Genomic DNA, 16989 nt, shown 5'->3' with positions numbered 1-16989 from the left:
GCCTTGTAACATGCTGTTCAGTAGAGGTCTCCACGCACTAGTACGCTTACGAATTTATGTACAGCCCTGCAGGATTCATGGTATCAATTGCCTCCAACACTACTTCAGATATTAGTCAAGGCTATGACACGTCGTGTTGTGGCACTTCCGCGTTCTCGCGGGGAGCCTACACGATATTAGGGAGGTGTATCAGTTTCTTTGGCTCTTCACTGTATTTGCAAGCACCAAACATACAATGTCAAACATAAAAGATATCTTGGTGTAAGATTCGTAATTACTAGTGGTTATTAACGCTTTCAGACAATTCTATCTATTGAGATGGATCCACTAAACGTTGACTGACTTCAGTCTGCATGTAAATATCACAAATCTATTTATCAAGTTACCAGTACCATTGATAACACCCGTTGCCTCTACTAGCATTGAGGGTGATAAAGCCCTATAAGGACATTTTCAAACTATTCCTGTGCCTTAATATGGACATCCACTCTTGTAAGTTGGCGAATTTTAAGAGATACCAAATTTGTTGAAAAGACTTTTGCTCTCCTACTCTGCTGTTCTTATTGCATTGAATCGAATCATGACAAATCTGCATATGCACTGGAATATTTTGATGTATTTAAAGCTATCATTTAAATTCTTTGGTGGTTATTGATTCTATATTTCATAGTAGACTAACCTGACATGGACATCAGAAACATGAGCAATATCTGTGAACTATCTTTAAAAATAACTGGCAACTCGAGTCTTAGTGCGTGTAGAATCGAAAGTTGTGACACACAATGGTTTTTTATACGTAGTATTTACGAGTTTTTACCATGGACACACAAATAGTTTCATGGGCGGACTATCAAGCCGATAAACATTTCTGCTCAACGACAAACAGTGGTAGACATCCATCGGAGAATGAGGAATGTTTCTAGGGCAGTGGATATGTCCAAAACCACAGTTGTGGAATTGTGGGCTGCGGCTTCAAGGTAACTGATGTCACCATATGGCAAATGTAGTAAACCACAAGTTACGTCAACTCACATGGGAGCCACTCGAGCAGTTGTCTTATAGGCCTGATCTCTCTCCGTGTGATTATCACGCCTACAGCCCCTTAATAATGGTTTGACGATTCCTGTCGGATGAGGATGTTCAGCAGGCAGTTACAGACTTTTTCGCACAGTCAGACACGATGTTTCACCAAACGGGTGTCTTCAACCATGTGCGTCGGTGGGATGCTTACCTCGAAGTTCACTGCGTTTTTGCTTGACTGGCATACCGACTCTGGACTGTACACCCTTGTAACGGAACTAGTTTTATCGCCCCTTCGAAGTTAGCTTCAAATACAAGAAAAAATCTTTCTGTTGGGAACACTAGACATCTGGCGAAGACAGATGATGTCTGTAAAGGTCCCTTTTAGTCTTGCTGCTATCAAGCGAGTCATTATACTTGAGTCTACGAATAAGAATTTATTGGCCTGAAACAAGTAATTCTTCTTGGTTTCGATGTTTTGGGCTGAAGGACTATAATTCATTCGATGGTTCATTCGCTGAATAAATCTGTCACACTCCTGGTTTCTCTTTCATGATATCCGTGAAATCTGATTAAATAACCGACCAGACAACTTCGTGAAATTCGTCAGTGCATGGACTCCTACTCGTTAGTAAGTGTTTTGTGACGAGTAAAATTTCTTTTTCGTCTGTAGGCCTTACGATCTAGTGAGATTCCCGTCGGTGAGGTAAGTTAGGCGGTTTTGTAGCAAAATAAGGGCTGAAGGTTTTTTCCGCACAGTCTCCGTAAATAGTCCTTCATATCTTCTATATTAGTGGAATCGTTACCATGAAAAGACGTAATATATATCCTATAAATCTCTGCCTAAACCATTTCCGTTTTCTACAGAGGCCCCAAATGGTCCTTTTTCGTCTAAAGTGTAGCCATCAACATTGCAAGTGATGATATTGTCCTTTCTCCTGTAGCTCGAGGAACTATATTAAAAATTTGTTCAGTTTTTGAAGTCAGTCTTCTCGGTTATCTAACTTTTCTTAGAGTCACCGCGTATTATGTAATAGTATTCAGTGTCTTTCCTTCTATTTGCACTGGTCCTACACGCTGTGTTTCTGAACAGTTTACGAATTCCAGGTTTCACCAGTTTATAATTCAAGAACACTACTAAAGAACCGCTTCTGGTGATCTGTGTTTAATCTTGGTCACGTTGAGCTCACGGCTGACTATAATCTTAATGACTACTGAAAACCACCTCAGCAGTGTTTTTACGAATTTTATGGTACGGCCGGGTTTCTTTGAAGATGTCCAAATGAACTAAACCGGTCTGACAAAATAACTATTTAAAAATGCATCTGATGCTGTTTTCTTTAATTATTAACTCTGTCTTTACCCACTCTACTTCGAGTAGCTAGCACGTTAAGTTCCAGTATCCCTTCCCTATTACATTAGGCCGAGGTATACCTATGAATTTGGTGATAACTGCGTTGTGGTCCTAAAATCCGACGGGGTAAGTTCATACTTTACTATATCTATCCCTTTCGTCGAATAAAATCTGTCGAGGCTGACAATACAGATACGCAGGCGCAGCGTCCTCGTCTGAAAGCTAGTATACGACCTGTCAGCTTTAGTGCTCACATCATGGTGTGTAAGGGGCACAATCGTCGGTTGGGGGCTGGGCGGGAGTGGTCCTGTTGTGTTCGATCTTACAACACAATTAAAATCTCGATCCATTTTTATGTCTCTGAATACATGGGACAGTTACACTCAAACACTTTTCTCTACTAGTTCTGTTATTTGATTCTGATGTGGCATAAACGTTTAATCATGTTATCTCGTACAGTGCGGCTTTGCTAATGCATCCATTCGGTCGCCGTTCTATGTTCTTTAATTCGAGTCTCATCCTGGTTCAGATGCAGCAACCTCTTCCGTACACGTGGTATTGGTGTTACAAGTTCCTATTCTCAGCAAACCACTTCCTGAAGGAAAGCAGTGTCGACCTTATTGATTTTTGAGAAATTCTCCAGGATCCTCGACTTCTTTTCGCTTGTTTTTCCACAGGTATTTAGGGTGAGTACAGTCAGTACTGTCCTATTGTCCATTACAAGGTGTTTGTCAGTGTTCGCGCAACTTCTTCCCCTATTTAATTATCTTGTCCAGATTCGTTTCCTGTGGATTCGCTTTTCATTTCTTCCTTCTCGTCATCTTGATATTCCGTTTCCGCATCTCTCTAATTTTTTCTATGTATCACTTTTTGGTTTGGTTTCTCTTTCTTTCTTGATGCCCTTGCAACGCTTAGAGGCACTAGAGGATTCTTGTTGTTGATACTTCCCTCCGCTGCACTTACAGTGTCCTTCGCATATCGGACGATGGTAGTGAAACCTGTTTTGGTATAATCTTCCGCTTTACTTCCCTATACACGCTGCAGTTACAGGTATTGTGAATGTATAGGCTTTCCGGTGTAGTAACTAATGGTAATCTTCTCTGGTCTGCAGCATAAAATCATCTTCACAACGTATTTTCGCGGTCACCATCTTGAAATGGGTACGCTCTTCTGGCGAGTTAATGCAACAACATACTCGCCTGTAAATGGCAGCCATGTGGACCACGTAAATATTGTGTCAACATGACTTCATGATCCATCTGCAGACCCGAGAAGAATTGTTTCACATATGTTGCAGTTTCACTCAGCTGGTCCTTTGGTCCTGGCGTGTGTTTTTCTACTGTGGATGGCTGTTTGTCGGGATTGGGGACTAGCTACTTCTTCGCGATTTTCTGTTTCCAGCTCGGATTCACGCTGTATCTGCTTTCTTAGCATCTGTGCCAATTTCAGTTCTGCAGTTTCTTCCGAGGTGGTACTTCCCTTTTCTACTCCCTTCACCCCCCTCTCCTCTCTCTCTCTCTCTCTCTCTCTCTCTCTCTCTCTCTCTCTCTCTCACTCTGTCTGACCCTCACTCTCTCTCTGTATGAGAACTGGCAAGGACTTGTCAATTCTATTTCGTTATCTTGCTGATGTACTAAAATTTTATGCAGTTGTAGCTTTTTCCGTGGAACGTATTTTCAGCTTGATTCTGATAAGTTTTATCCACTTCGGTGCTGTCCGATTTCTCGCGTGATTAATTATCTGCTGGTCTTTTAATCAAGGGTGAAAATTTCTCTTCAGCTAAAATGAGGTATTGTTCAGTGGAGTGACATTGGTGTTGCCCATTGTATTGCCTATGTGGAACAGTTCCTATGCCTCTAATCTCGCGCGACGTCATGGGTTAGATTGTAGAAGGAACAAGAACGATGGGAGGTTTTCTTGAGGATAGCCTGCTTCACTATACACGTGACGTGTGTGTTAGCTAAACATATGTTTCGTGAGGCTTGCAAGCGCCTCCATGAACGGGATATCGGACTTAACGAACATTCATACAGAATCCAATCTCTATATAGCACTAAATGTTGTATCTATTAGACCACTTTTCGAATTCAACACTTTTTATATGTTCATATTTTGAAAGTACGTGTATCCATTCCTATTTTAAATCCGGAGGGAAATCCAGCACCCTGCCAGTTTTAAGTTCGCTATTTGCGTTACTTGTGTTAATCACAACGACGGAATTGAAATTTTCGGTGGGATTTTGACAATATTCTCTCTAGTATAACGAAACTATAGAATTTAGACAAAACTCAGTATTACTCCATATTAATATGAATAAACTCATTATTATCACCAGAGACATCAAAGTCGTAATGGAGCCTTTGAACAATTTCCATGTGGTTTGTATTCTTATTAAAGGTTGACCAAATATTTTGCTTCATCGAAATCATGGACATGCTTTACGGGTACAAAGTGGATCTCCGCTTCACAAACGATACGTGAAAGGGGATGAGCAAAAACGGTCAACTGCTTACAAGTTCGGTGGATTCTCAAAGAACACGATGTACACGTACATTAATATTCGTTTACATTAGCAGCCAGCTACATAACGGAGCAACGCACACCACGATATCGCGGGATGAGCATTCGGCCTCGACTATAAAAGGCAGTCCGAAAATTTTATTTAATTATTTTTTCGTGGCTTTGGGCAGCAGGGACCATACAACCAACAGTAGATACGAAAGTGCTATATTAACTTAATAAAATACGATACCTTCCTTTCCGCTTCTATAACGTTTAAATCATTTGAAGACATACAGCATACTCACTGCTTCAATAACATACACCTGCACTCACATTGCATGAGTGTATGTCGTGGTTTTCGTTAATTTGAAGCAAAATATTTCGCTTAATGTGTACGCATTAGCACCTCGTCCTAACCAGCCCGATTTCTAACATTTGTGACCGTTTTCCGAACTTTCCAGACGCATCTTCCACTTCTCAAATAAAAGTGTTGATGCTATTAACATCAAATTCGATAAGAGAGAAAAATAATTAAGTGCTTTCATAGAGCAAGGTCTGTTGACCTGCTGAGCTGTTTTATGTAGCCAGCGATATTCATGTAACAAGTGTTGCAGAAACACTTGTTTGCTAAAAGTTGAATTAATGTCGACAGGCATCCCGACTGCAAATTAATTACCATATTAAGTGATAGCGAAAAGCTCACATTGCTACTTGCTTGCAAGAAGATCTATAACAAACAAACGTACATGAAGCCCGGATTCTTTCTCTACCCCTCCTCCTACACCGATCCACTCACCCGTCCACACACACACACACACACACACACACACACACACACACACACAGCGCCCGACAGGTTGGTATCGTTACTTCCCTGGAACCGTATCCGAAGCTCCTGCAGTGCTCTCGATCGCTGCGCCAGGACAGACACAGTGAAGTTGCCGAAAAGTTTGACAGCGCGTCGCAATCTCGCAGGTCCACTGTGTCATCGCGCCAGTTTCCCACGTCCGCGCAAAGCCTCAGGATAAAGCTGTCGCAGAAAAGAAATATATAGAGAGCTCCCGCCTCTGTTCGCGGATACACGATATCTATCTCGCGACAAACAAACACAGATGTACTCTGCATGCTTCTCAGCTGCTGCGCCACTTCCATGGGTTATAGGCTGAGCTAGCCATCAGTAGCGTCAATGCATATTGTGCCTTATTCAGTTCAGATTTGAGTGCTACATTTTGTTAGAGCTATCTTTGGGCGCCATTTAGCTAACGAATAATTTGACAAGCACGTTGAGAAGTTAAATTGGATTGAGACAGAATTATTACTTTATCAAGCTACGGAAGATACTGTACGTTAATTCTGCTGTTGTGATCTTCAGTCAAAGACTAGTTTGATGAGACCTAGCGGCTATGTCTATACACTTTGCGAGTTTCTTTATCTTTCTATAACTACTTCAACCGGCTTCCATTCAAACCAGGTTGCCGTATTGAATTTTTAACCCCCCCCCCCCCCCCCCCCCCGCTCTCTCTCTCACACACACACACACACACAACGTCTTTCGTAGCCAAGTTGACTATTCCATGATGCCTGATAATGATGTATCCTATTAGCCAAATGCTTCTTTTAACGGAGTTGAGCCAAGATTTTCTTTACTACCTCAGATAAATTTCGTACCACTTAATTAGTTATTCGATCTATCCATCTCATCTACATTTCAAGAACTTCTGTTCTCTTTTAGTCTGAACTACCTTCAGTCTTCATTTCAATTCTACATTGGACTACATTCCACACAAATACCTTAAAAAAAATTCCTAGTACCTTTCATTTATTTTTCTGCCTCGTGATGACTGGGTGTTGTGTGCTGTCCTTAGGTTAGTTAGGTTTAAGTAGTTCTAAGTTCTAGGGGACTGATGACCATAGATGTTAAGCCCCATAGTGCTCAGAGCCATTTGAACCATTTGAACCATTTATTTTTCATAACAAAATGGTTCAAATGGCTCTGAGCACTATGGGACTTAACTTCTCCCCTAGAAATTAGAACTACCTAAACATAACTAACCTAAGGACATCACACACATCCCTGCCCGAGGCAGGATTCGAACCTGCGACCGTAGTGGTCGCGTGGTTCCAGACTGTAGCGCGTAGAACCGCTCGGCCTTCGCAACAAGCACCTTTGTTCCAGAAATTTTTTTCTTGCTCTTGTCAGTTTGAATTTTACATACCCTCTACTTTCGCCATTGTAAGTAATTTTGCTGCCCAAAGAGCAAAGCTCTTCAACTATTTTCACTGTCTAACTTCCGGATCTAATTTCCTCATCATCGCCTAACTGAGTTCGACCACATTGCCATATCCTTGTTTTACTTATGTCGATGCACATCTCACAATCACTTTTCAAGGCACTTTCCGTACCATTCAACGACTCTTACTAGTCCTTTGCTGTCTCTATAAAAATTACATTATCGGCAAATCTCGGAGTTTCTGATTCTGATCCCTGAACTCTAAATACCTTTCCGAGTTTCTCATTAGTTTCTTTAACTGCTTGATTAATGTACAGAATGAATAGCATTTGGGATATGTTACAACGCTGTTTGACAAATTTCTCAAATAATTCCATCGTTTTGCAGATTTATTTTTGTCTTTGGGAGTAAGGGGTGATGTTTCTAGAATGAGATTTTCACTCTGCAGTGGAGTGTGCGCTGACATGAAACTTCCTGGCAGTTTAAAACTGTGTGCCCGACCGAGACTCGAACTCGGGACCTTTGCCTTTCGCGGGCAAGTGCTCGAGGGAGAGCTTCTGTAAAGTTAGGAAGGTAGGAGACGAGGTACTGGCAGAAGTAAAGCTGTGAGTACCGGGGGTGAGTCGTGCTTCGGTAGCTCAGATGGTAGAGCACTTGCCCGCGAAAGTCAAAGGTCCCGAGTTCGAGTCTCGGTCGGGCACACAGTTACAACATTTTTGCTCGTATTAAAGTAATCCAGTAGCTGGTGATGCATGTACGATGCTCTGTTGTCGTATAGAGACTGCCCTCTGAGCAGGCAGCCAGAGGCTGGTGCATCGATATGAGGCAGTGCTGTTAAGTGATGCCTCCAAAATTTTTGCAGGAAAACTCTTAAACCTATTTAAGTAGAACAAACTTTAACAATAGTATACATCCTTATTCATCATGCACATATTTATTTCTCAGTCTCCCTGGCGTCGAATATATTCCTCGCAGCGAGAGCCCAGTTTGTTAAAACCGTCACTCTGCTAGCACCACATCATAAGTATCAAAAACAAATCCTCGAAGGCGTTCTTTAAGTTCCGAAAACATGAAAATCGGATGGGGTGAAATCAAGCATTGGATGGCGGATGATCGACGACAGCGTGCACAAGGCGTCGGACTGTTGCAGATGTAGCAGTATGTGAACTGAAATTGTCATGTAGAAGGAGAAGGGGCTTCATGTGTGGAAGAACTCTTGTCCGCAGCTCGTGGTCGTGCGGTAGCGTTCTCGCTTCCCGCGCCCGGGTTGCCGGGTTCGATTGCCGGCGGGGTCAGGGATTTTCTCTGCCTCGTGATGACTGGGTGTTGTGTGATGTCCCTAGGTTAGTTAGGTTTAAGTAGTTCTAAGTTCTAGGGGTCTGATGACCATAGATGTTAAGTCCCATAGTGCTCAGAGCCATGTGAACCAGTAATTTTTGAAGAACTCTTCGAATTCGGAACTCGATTACAGCGCGCTCTTTCTCAAGAACCGACATAGCTAGGTAATACTCCGCCATGTTATACGCTACAATTCGGATCTCCCAGGCAGCAGAGGGTTGCAACTTTTCAGCAGGCCTCGCAGGCCTCTGTACGTGACTACGGCACGGCTAGACTGCTCCGCGTGGTTACTGGCTATGACTCTGAAGGCTACCGATTACTTACGCTCACAATGAAAGTTCTGCAGCTCAAATGACAAAATCCGAACAGGAGAGTATTTCAAAGTACAATGATTTGTCTGTTCTATCAATCAGTATCATTTGTCTGTAATTTTCTGTATTTGTTTAAAATTGGTATTTCTATGTAGAAGAATTTAAAGACTACATGCCACGTGTCATTATACAGGGTGTTACGAAAAGGTACGGCCAAACTTTCAGGAAACATTCCTCACACACAAATAAAGAAAAGATGTTTTGTGGACATGTCTCTGGAAACGCTTAATTTCCATGTTGGAGCTCATTTTAGTTTCGTCAGTATGTTCACCCACCTACACTCAATGGAGCACGTTATCATGACATCATACGTGATACTCTATCTGTGCTGCTAGAACATGTGCCTTTACAAGTACGACACAACATGTGGTTCATGCACGATGGAGCTCCTGCACATTTCAGTCGAAGTGTTCGTGCGCTTCTCAACAACAGATTCGGTGACCGATGGATTGGTAGACGCGGATCAATTCTATGGCCTCCACGCTCTCCTGAACTCAACTCTCTTGACTTTCATTTATGGGGGCACTTGAAAGCTCTTGTCTACGCAACCCCGGTACCAAATGTAGAGACTCTTCGTGCTCGTATTGTGGACGGCTGTGATACAATACGCCATTCTCCAGGGCTGCGTCAGCGCATCAGGAATTCCATGTGACAGAGGATGGATGCATGTATCCTCGCTAACGGAGGACATTTGGAACATTTCCTGTAACAAAGTGTTTGAAGTTTGGCCGTACCTTTTTGTAACACCTTGTGTAAACATTAACCTGTAGCAGAAAATTGTGGTCAGCAGATTCACAATAGTAATAAAAGATGTTTTTATGAATGAAATCGTGTAGACCGCCGAATAAAATTTCTTTATTTTTCGTACCGCTTCGGCTACTGCCGTTATCAGATGTCTGCATTTAAGACTAAATGAGCGTAAAGAGCGACATGCGTTTTTTCTTCAACATCAAGCAACAAAAGATGAAAAATTAAAAAGTCAAAAAATAGTTTAATAATTTCACTCCGCTGATAAACGAGATTCAGGATCAATATTACAAACCTACCCCTAATCGAAGAGTTAACTGAAAGCTTGTCTCAAAAAATTGTACAAAGATTGAAAATTTAATTTAATTTAATTTTCTTCTTTCTTCATATTCGCTGGGGTTGGATATTTACTAGTGGCAACTATTTATTTACAGCTCGTACAAAATAGATGCGTGTTTCTAAGTTTAACTGACCTTCAAAGTTGTCACCAGCATTGTGTATAACCCGTAGCCAGCGATGTGGAAGTCTTAGGATACTCTTAGCAAAACCAGTAGTGTTGACAGTTCGAGCGGCGTCGTCTATTGACAGACGAATTTGTAGCAGTTCTGAAGCGAATGCAGTGAAGTGTTCCCTTCAGTTTAGAAATCGAGTTGAACTCACGAGGGCTTGAGTCAGGGGAATGCAGTAGGTGGTATAGCACTTAGCAGCTCCATCAGTCAAACAAATGAGTAACCGATAGCGCTGAATGTGCTTGAGCATTGTCCTGCGAAATGATGGTCAGGTCCTTTAGTGTCTGAACTAGTCGTAGGTTGTGATCCAAAAATGAACAGCATACAGACTGAAGTGATGACACTTTCTGCAGCACCACATTGAAACTCGTATAAAAAAGGAAGCCTGTAAACTACAAAAACTCAATATTTAGTTAAAACTCACGATTTAAATGCGTAACTTACATGTTCATGTAATTAGCTTTCATATAAGCTCAATGAGTCCATGTTGAGTTCAACAAGGTTTCCTGTTCATCAGCACCTTTGTTAAACTCACAATACCCTTTTGTCTTTCGTGTGTAACGAGCAAGATATGTGATCTTTCTCTAGCCACCTTCGACCAACTTCGATACATCGATCGAGGTCGCTAGCAGTCTCTTTGCTGCATCATTGTGAAATTAGCAGGCACGAAACATGTGGTTTTGCCAGAAAGAGTTCGTGTGAGTTTGCCATAAGTGGTAGTCACTTGTGGTCTCAAATTTATGTCATGTTGACTAAGAGGCTCTTTGTGCTGCGATCCTGTATTTGAGACCGAAGCTACCTTTGTCTGGATGTCGGCTACACCATCGACCTTATATTGCACTGAATAAGGAGAGTTTGAGGTCTAATACATGTATTTCAAGGTAAATTTCTCGCGGCAAGTTTAGTCTTGGGCAACTTGCTAGTATCACTCCACGTATAGAAACACGCTTGTCTCTGCACAGTGTAACAGCCATTTCGAAGCTGCTATGTCCCCGTGATCTAGAAGTAGTGTCTTTGGCTGGAAATCAAAAAGTCCTCGGTTCCGCATCGAACCTCACCACTGCTTTGCGAGAGTGCAACTGTTTCGAAACCACTGGTTTCATGCATTATGGGGCAACACCTCACGTCGCTCGCGTGGTAAAATATCTACTTAATACAATCTTCCACGAACTTGTTATCTCCTGAGTTTTTCAACGTACATGGCAAGCAACATCATTTGATCTGAATCCACGTGACTTTCACTTCTGGGGATATCTAAAAGAATGCGTTTACCAGGGACACGTTCGGTCTCTACCTTATGTAAAGGCCAGTATAAAAAATGGTTCAAATGGCTCTGAGCACTATAGGATCTAACATCTGAGGTCATCAGTTCCCTAGAACTTAGAACTACTTAAACCTAACTAACCTAAGGACATCACATACATCCATGCCCGAGGCATGATTCGAACCAGCGACCGTAGCGGTCGAGCGGTTCCTGACTGAAGGCCAGTATACAAGAGCGCGTTGCTCAGATTCCATCGGAAATAATGAGAGCAATTGCTGACCACGTCGTTTTACGGATGTACTGTGTTAGCTGTGGTTGCTCTATGAGCAAAATAGTATGTAACAACCTGCCTGGATTTTTTAAAAAAAATTTAACTTTAACAAAATCCTGTTTATAGTAAATATGAAACATTAATTCAAGAAAGAATGTCTTAGAAATGGGATTATCCCAAATAACATTAGACGTACGCTTATTATAAATGCTGATTTCCCTATGACATCTGCACACAGGACCATGTGCTTTTGCTTACAGAAAGAAATTTGTAACTTACTTGCGAAAAACTGGGTAATATATCTGGCGTACTTACATCTGTCGGCAGTAGTGAATAAAGAAACATTTGACGAAGTACGGAAACACATAGATCGAGGGAAAGAATTTAGCACCGCACTGCAGTAAGTCTGAAAAATTAATACACCACGTCCCGCGCGCAACTACGCCAGCACTTAGAGAACGTAACTTTAAGTTTGCTCCGCGTCTGTTTAATTTAACAGATACCAATTTTACTGAAAAAGAATTATGGATACTTGATAAAAGATTAGCTTATAACATTAATAAACGAGCGCCACAGCTCCAACTGGATTCGTTAGCTGCTATTTCCATTTCAGCTTTGGTTGGCGTATTACTTACTACTGCAAAAAAAAAAAGAAAAAAAAATGGTTGAAGTGGCTCTAAGCACTATGGGACTTAACATCTGAGGTCATCAGTCCGATAGACCTAGAACTACTTAAACATTACAGACCTAACGACATCACACACATCCATGCCCGAGGCAGGATTCGAACCTGCGACCGTAGCAGCACCGCAGTTCCGAACTAAATCACCTAGAACCACTCGGCCACAGCGGCCGGCACTACTGTACAAATAAATAAATGTGGTGGTTGTAGGAGTGTACTGGGTAATGCATGGCACAAATCAACAACAACTCGTGGATACCACGAACAATTCTAAAAAAGTAAGATACTCACGGATGATGGGCCAGTTGTTGTTCGTGCCGCTAAAGGAATGATGACAGTTACCATCAAAGAGGAACAGTATATTACTAAGTGCCAGATTTTTCTAAGGCGCTGCAGTCCTGGACTGTGCGACTGGTCCCGGCGGAGGTTCGAGTCCTCCCTCGGACATGGGTGTGTGTGTTTGTCCTTAAGATAGTTTAGGTTAAGTGGTGTGTAAGCTTAGGGTCTGATGGCTTTAGCAATTAAGTCCCATAAGTTTTCACATACATTTGAACATTTTTTTCCTATAGTACAAATATCCAGTTCACAATCGAACACAGGGGCAGGATTTACATATAACCTTAAAGGGTTCCACATTTTCTCTAAATATATTCCGCGAACTACCAACAGCTGATATGGTCATACACATGACTTCGAATCATCCTCAGAAGTATAAAAAGGCTCCTTTCAGGTCATTATTACATCTGTTTCACAAACGTCTGCATTTCCAGGAATAATTTAATCGAAAATGTAAAGTTATACAATTTATTGCATGGTCTAATTGATATGAAGCAAATTTTGACAATAGGATCATTTGTGAAGTACTGAAGAAGACAAACACCCGTAGAATAAAATTTAACCGCTTCTTCAGTACCAGTAAACATGAGTAACAGGAAAATAAGTAGCCACCACTTCTGCAAATCTGTAAAAATATCAGATTGAAAGAACAACTTAAAATATTCATTTCGAAAAGCGTAGAGGCCAAGTACAACGGCACAGGCGTGTACACAGTTTCTTGCTATGTCTGTCATAACAAATATATCTCTCAAAGTGGACTCGGTTCTGACATACAATTCAAAGAACATTTAAATATGCCTAACTCAAAATCCGCTTTAACCACGAGTATACACGTACGCGAATCTGGGCACTCCATCGTTGATCTGGAGAATTACTTGAAAATACTGTTCAACGAAAGTAAGGGAAGATAATAAATATCCTTTACTTTCGGTCATCAGTCAACTGACTGGTTGATACGACCCGCCACGAGCTCCTCTCCCGTGCCAACCTCTTCATCTCAGAGTAGCACTTGCAGCCTATGACCTCAATAATTTCCTGGATGAATTCCAATCTCAGGCTTCCTCTACAGGTTTTGCCCTCTACAGCCGCCTCTAGCACCATAGATAACAGGTGTCCTATCATCCGGTCCCTTTTCCTTCTCAGCCTTTTCCAAATATACCTTTGCCCTTCGATACTGCCCAGAATCTCATCATTCCTTAGTTTATCAATCCACCTAATTTTCGACATACGTCTTTAGCACCACGTCTCGAATGCCTCGATTCTCTTCTGTTCCTGTTTTACCACAGCCCATGTTTCACTAACATACAATATCCTAAATGAAGTTGCAATTACGAGAGCATTAAAATAGTCCCCCACCCACACTTTGAATAGCCAGGCCTATTTTGGGCACCGTAGCATTTTGGCGAACTTCTATTGCTTTAAAATAGCAGGCTAATTGCCTTCTACCGTCAGCGTATGACTGTTTGCATCTAGAATTGGTGCATTCCTTTCAACTTATTTTATAACCAAGGTGTGATAGAGTGGATCTACGCGCTTCAGTCTAGAACCACGCGTCCGCTACGGTCGCAGGTTCGAACCCTGCCTCGGGCATGGATGTGTGTGATGTCATGTTAGTTAGTTTTAAGCAGTTCTAAGTTCTACGTGACTGATAACCTCAGATTTTAAGTCCCATAGTGCTCAAAGCCATTTGAACCATTTTTAGAGCACATGAACATGAAAACTTCATAGCCTGGCAGAGAAGCTCTTAATCAATAAGTCTGAATCCAGTGAAATCCATATCAACATCATTCGCGCACCTGTGCAAATCTCCTGGACCAAGTTTTGATGCCGAAGCTGAGAGCTTATGTTCTTCGTTTAGAGCTGCTTCCTCTTTTTTGTTGGTAAACCGATTTCCATGAAACCTCATTTTCCTAAACACAGTTTTTCCACCACCAAATCTTGATTTCCACGTAAAGGTCTGCGAATTCACCCTTCCACCTACTAATGTGTTAGTATTGCCAAAATGTAAATAAACCGCATGCAAAAAAGTTTTCAGGCAAAGATATAGACCTTTGCCAGAGAATAGATGTCAGCCAGACACATCGAAAGAAAATAGCCTTCACACTGACAAAAGTTCCGCTGAAGCAAGCAGTTTCCCAAATGACGTAGAAGGTAGAAGTGACCGACAGTGCAGACTTATTCAGTTTAACAATTTAAAGGCATTTCTAAAGCTGCTATCCCGATGAAATTCGCACACAACATAGATTAAACAATGTACATGAAAAAATAATATTATTGAAAAATCGATTTTTTGTATCAAAACCCATCTTCAGCCTTCCATTTTAGTGCCAGTTGTTATTTCTTGCTCCCCATGTGTTCAGTTTGACATTCACCTGCTGGTGTTCAATACCAATTTTACTACTGACAACATCCTATAATGGATCAAAATTTTCGATTTGCAACTGAATTATAGGCCAACATAGATTCCCGATGTTTGAGGGGTAGTCATGTGAGTAATGGCTTTCTTAAATAATATAGTAGTTTTTCATTAAATGCACTTTTGGGAAATACTTTTAAGAATTTATGTATAAATTTTTCTGTTTTTAAAAATCATATTGTAAGAAAACTGCATTTTAATTAATTGTGCATCACCTGAATATACACTTGTAACGGTGCGAAGCCGCTGAAGAGTCTTCATTCACTGTGAATTCCGTCGATTCACAAGACCTTTATCCGTAAAAAATCAGTTTGAAGTACCTTGGATATTAACAATAAATGTAGATGATGTTGTTTATAGTAAAACATCTGAAGGCCACCTGAATCATGAAGGGAAAGTATTGAGTCGCCTGCACGAACCAGTATTAACAGTTCAGTCATCAAACTTTAATCTAGCGAAAGAAGGACATGTCCTTCCTAGGTGATATAGCCTCCGACAATGGTGTAAGTATAGACCAAGAGAGCACCAAAGGCATCCGCCAAGTTTCGGTGCCAAAGAAGAAGAAGTAAATTGAAAGATTCATCGTCATGACCACCTTTTTATAAATTTCGTCCAGAACTTCATCCAGCTGCAGCTCCCCTCAACCAAGTGAGACCGAAGGGAGAGGTTTTTAAGTGGGAGAATAGCAGTAGGCATATTTTGAAGCTCTTAAGATGGCATTGTGTTAGCCATACAAAATTTTGAGAACGAATTCGTTCTGCAAATTGACGCATGGAACTCAGGAATTGTTAACTTTCTCCGGCAGGAAAATAAAAGAGAAAGACGTCCATTGCTTACGTATCAAGATCTTTGTCTCTTGCAGAGAAGTATTCAGTATACGAGTTTGATGCAATGGTGGTTTAGTTTTGGTTGGAACGTTCTAAATTATATCTTGAACGTAGCTGGTTTGATTTAGTGGAGGACAATCAAGTACTGTCGTGAGCCTTAGTTCAACCTCGTAAGGCTGGACGTGTAGCCATGTGGGCGATAAGGATTTAGACGTTCCGTTTTAAGTTGTACCATATAAATGCTACTGATTATCCAGTGGTGGATGCCTTATGTCGAATGTTTTTTGAGGTTGATGAGTCTGGGAAATCCAGTGAAGGTATGTTTGCGCTAGAACAGTGATAGTGGAGGTTCAGAGCTTATTTGTAGATCTAGAGGAGCGACAAGATGGAGATCGTCAATTAAATCAGATTGAGCAGCACAGAAAAGTTCTGGGGTACTCCGTTTGTTCCTGAACTCGGTCGTGTTTCAGTGTTGTCAACATTCATTTTGTGGCGGCATTTGGGAATAATTAAAACTGTTATACAGATAGAGCCATAGCTAACCTGCCCTAGTCTGAATAGGTATGTTTGGGAGTTGCGAAGTCACTGCAAATACTCTAGTAAGACAAATGCAAATCAGAACACACGTAGAGGTCAACCTGCTTCAACGTGCAGGGAAAATTCCACGAAGAATTTTTTTGACTATTATCTTTGTTGCTTAAAACGCACTAAGCGTGGGCACCGATATTTATTCGTGGTAGTCGATGCCTTTCCAGGATTCGCGTGACTGACATTGAGCAAGTCAGAGAGCACGGGAACCATGAGTATTCCTCTCATCAGATATAACCTGTCTGGTTATCACATAGGTTCTATATTAAAAGCGGCTATCCCATGTGACCCCAACTCCATACTACCTTCGGCCGCCATTTTCTGAAAAGGTTGACCGAAGTTTAAAGCCAGCACTTCCTGTCTTTCACAAGCAATCACAGACCACATTGGATCAATCAATTGCGTGGCTAAATTCGTCATTGAACGCTGCTGTTGATGAGGCCCATAAGACGACTCCAGTTGCGTTGATATTCGCGGTCACAATTAAGTAACACCATCTCTCCAAGTTCTTGGGGTTTCAGTTATTCACTCCG

The sequence above is a fragment of the Schistocerca piceifrons genome, chromosome 7, assembly GCF_021461385.2.
Source record: "Schistocerca piceifrons isolate TAMUIC-IGC-003096 chromosome 7, iqSchPice1.1, whole genome shotgun sequence".
Taxonomy (NCBI): domain Eukaryota; kingdom Metazoa; phylum Arthropoda; class Insecta; order Orthoptera; family Acrididae; genus Schistocerca; species Schistocerca piceifrons.
This window is presented reverse-complemented; position numbering follows the sequence as displayed.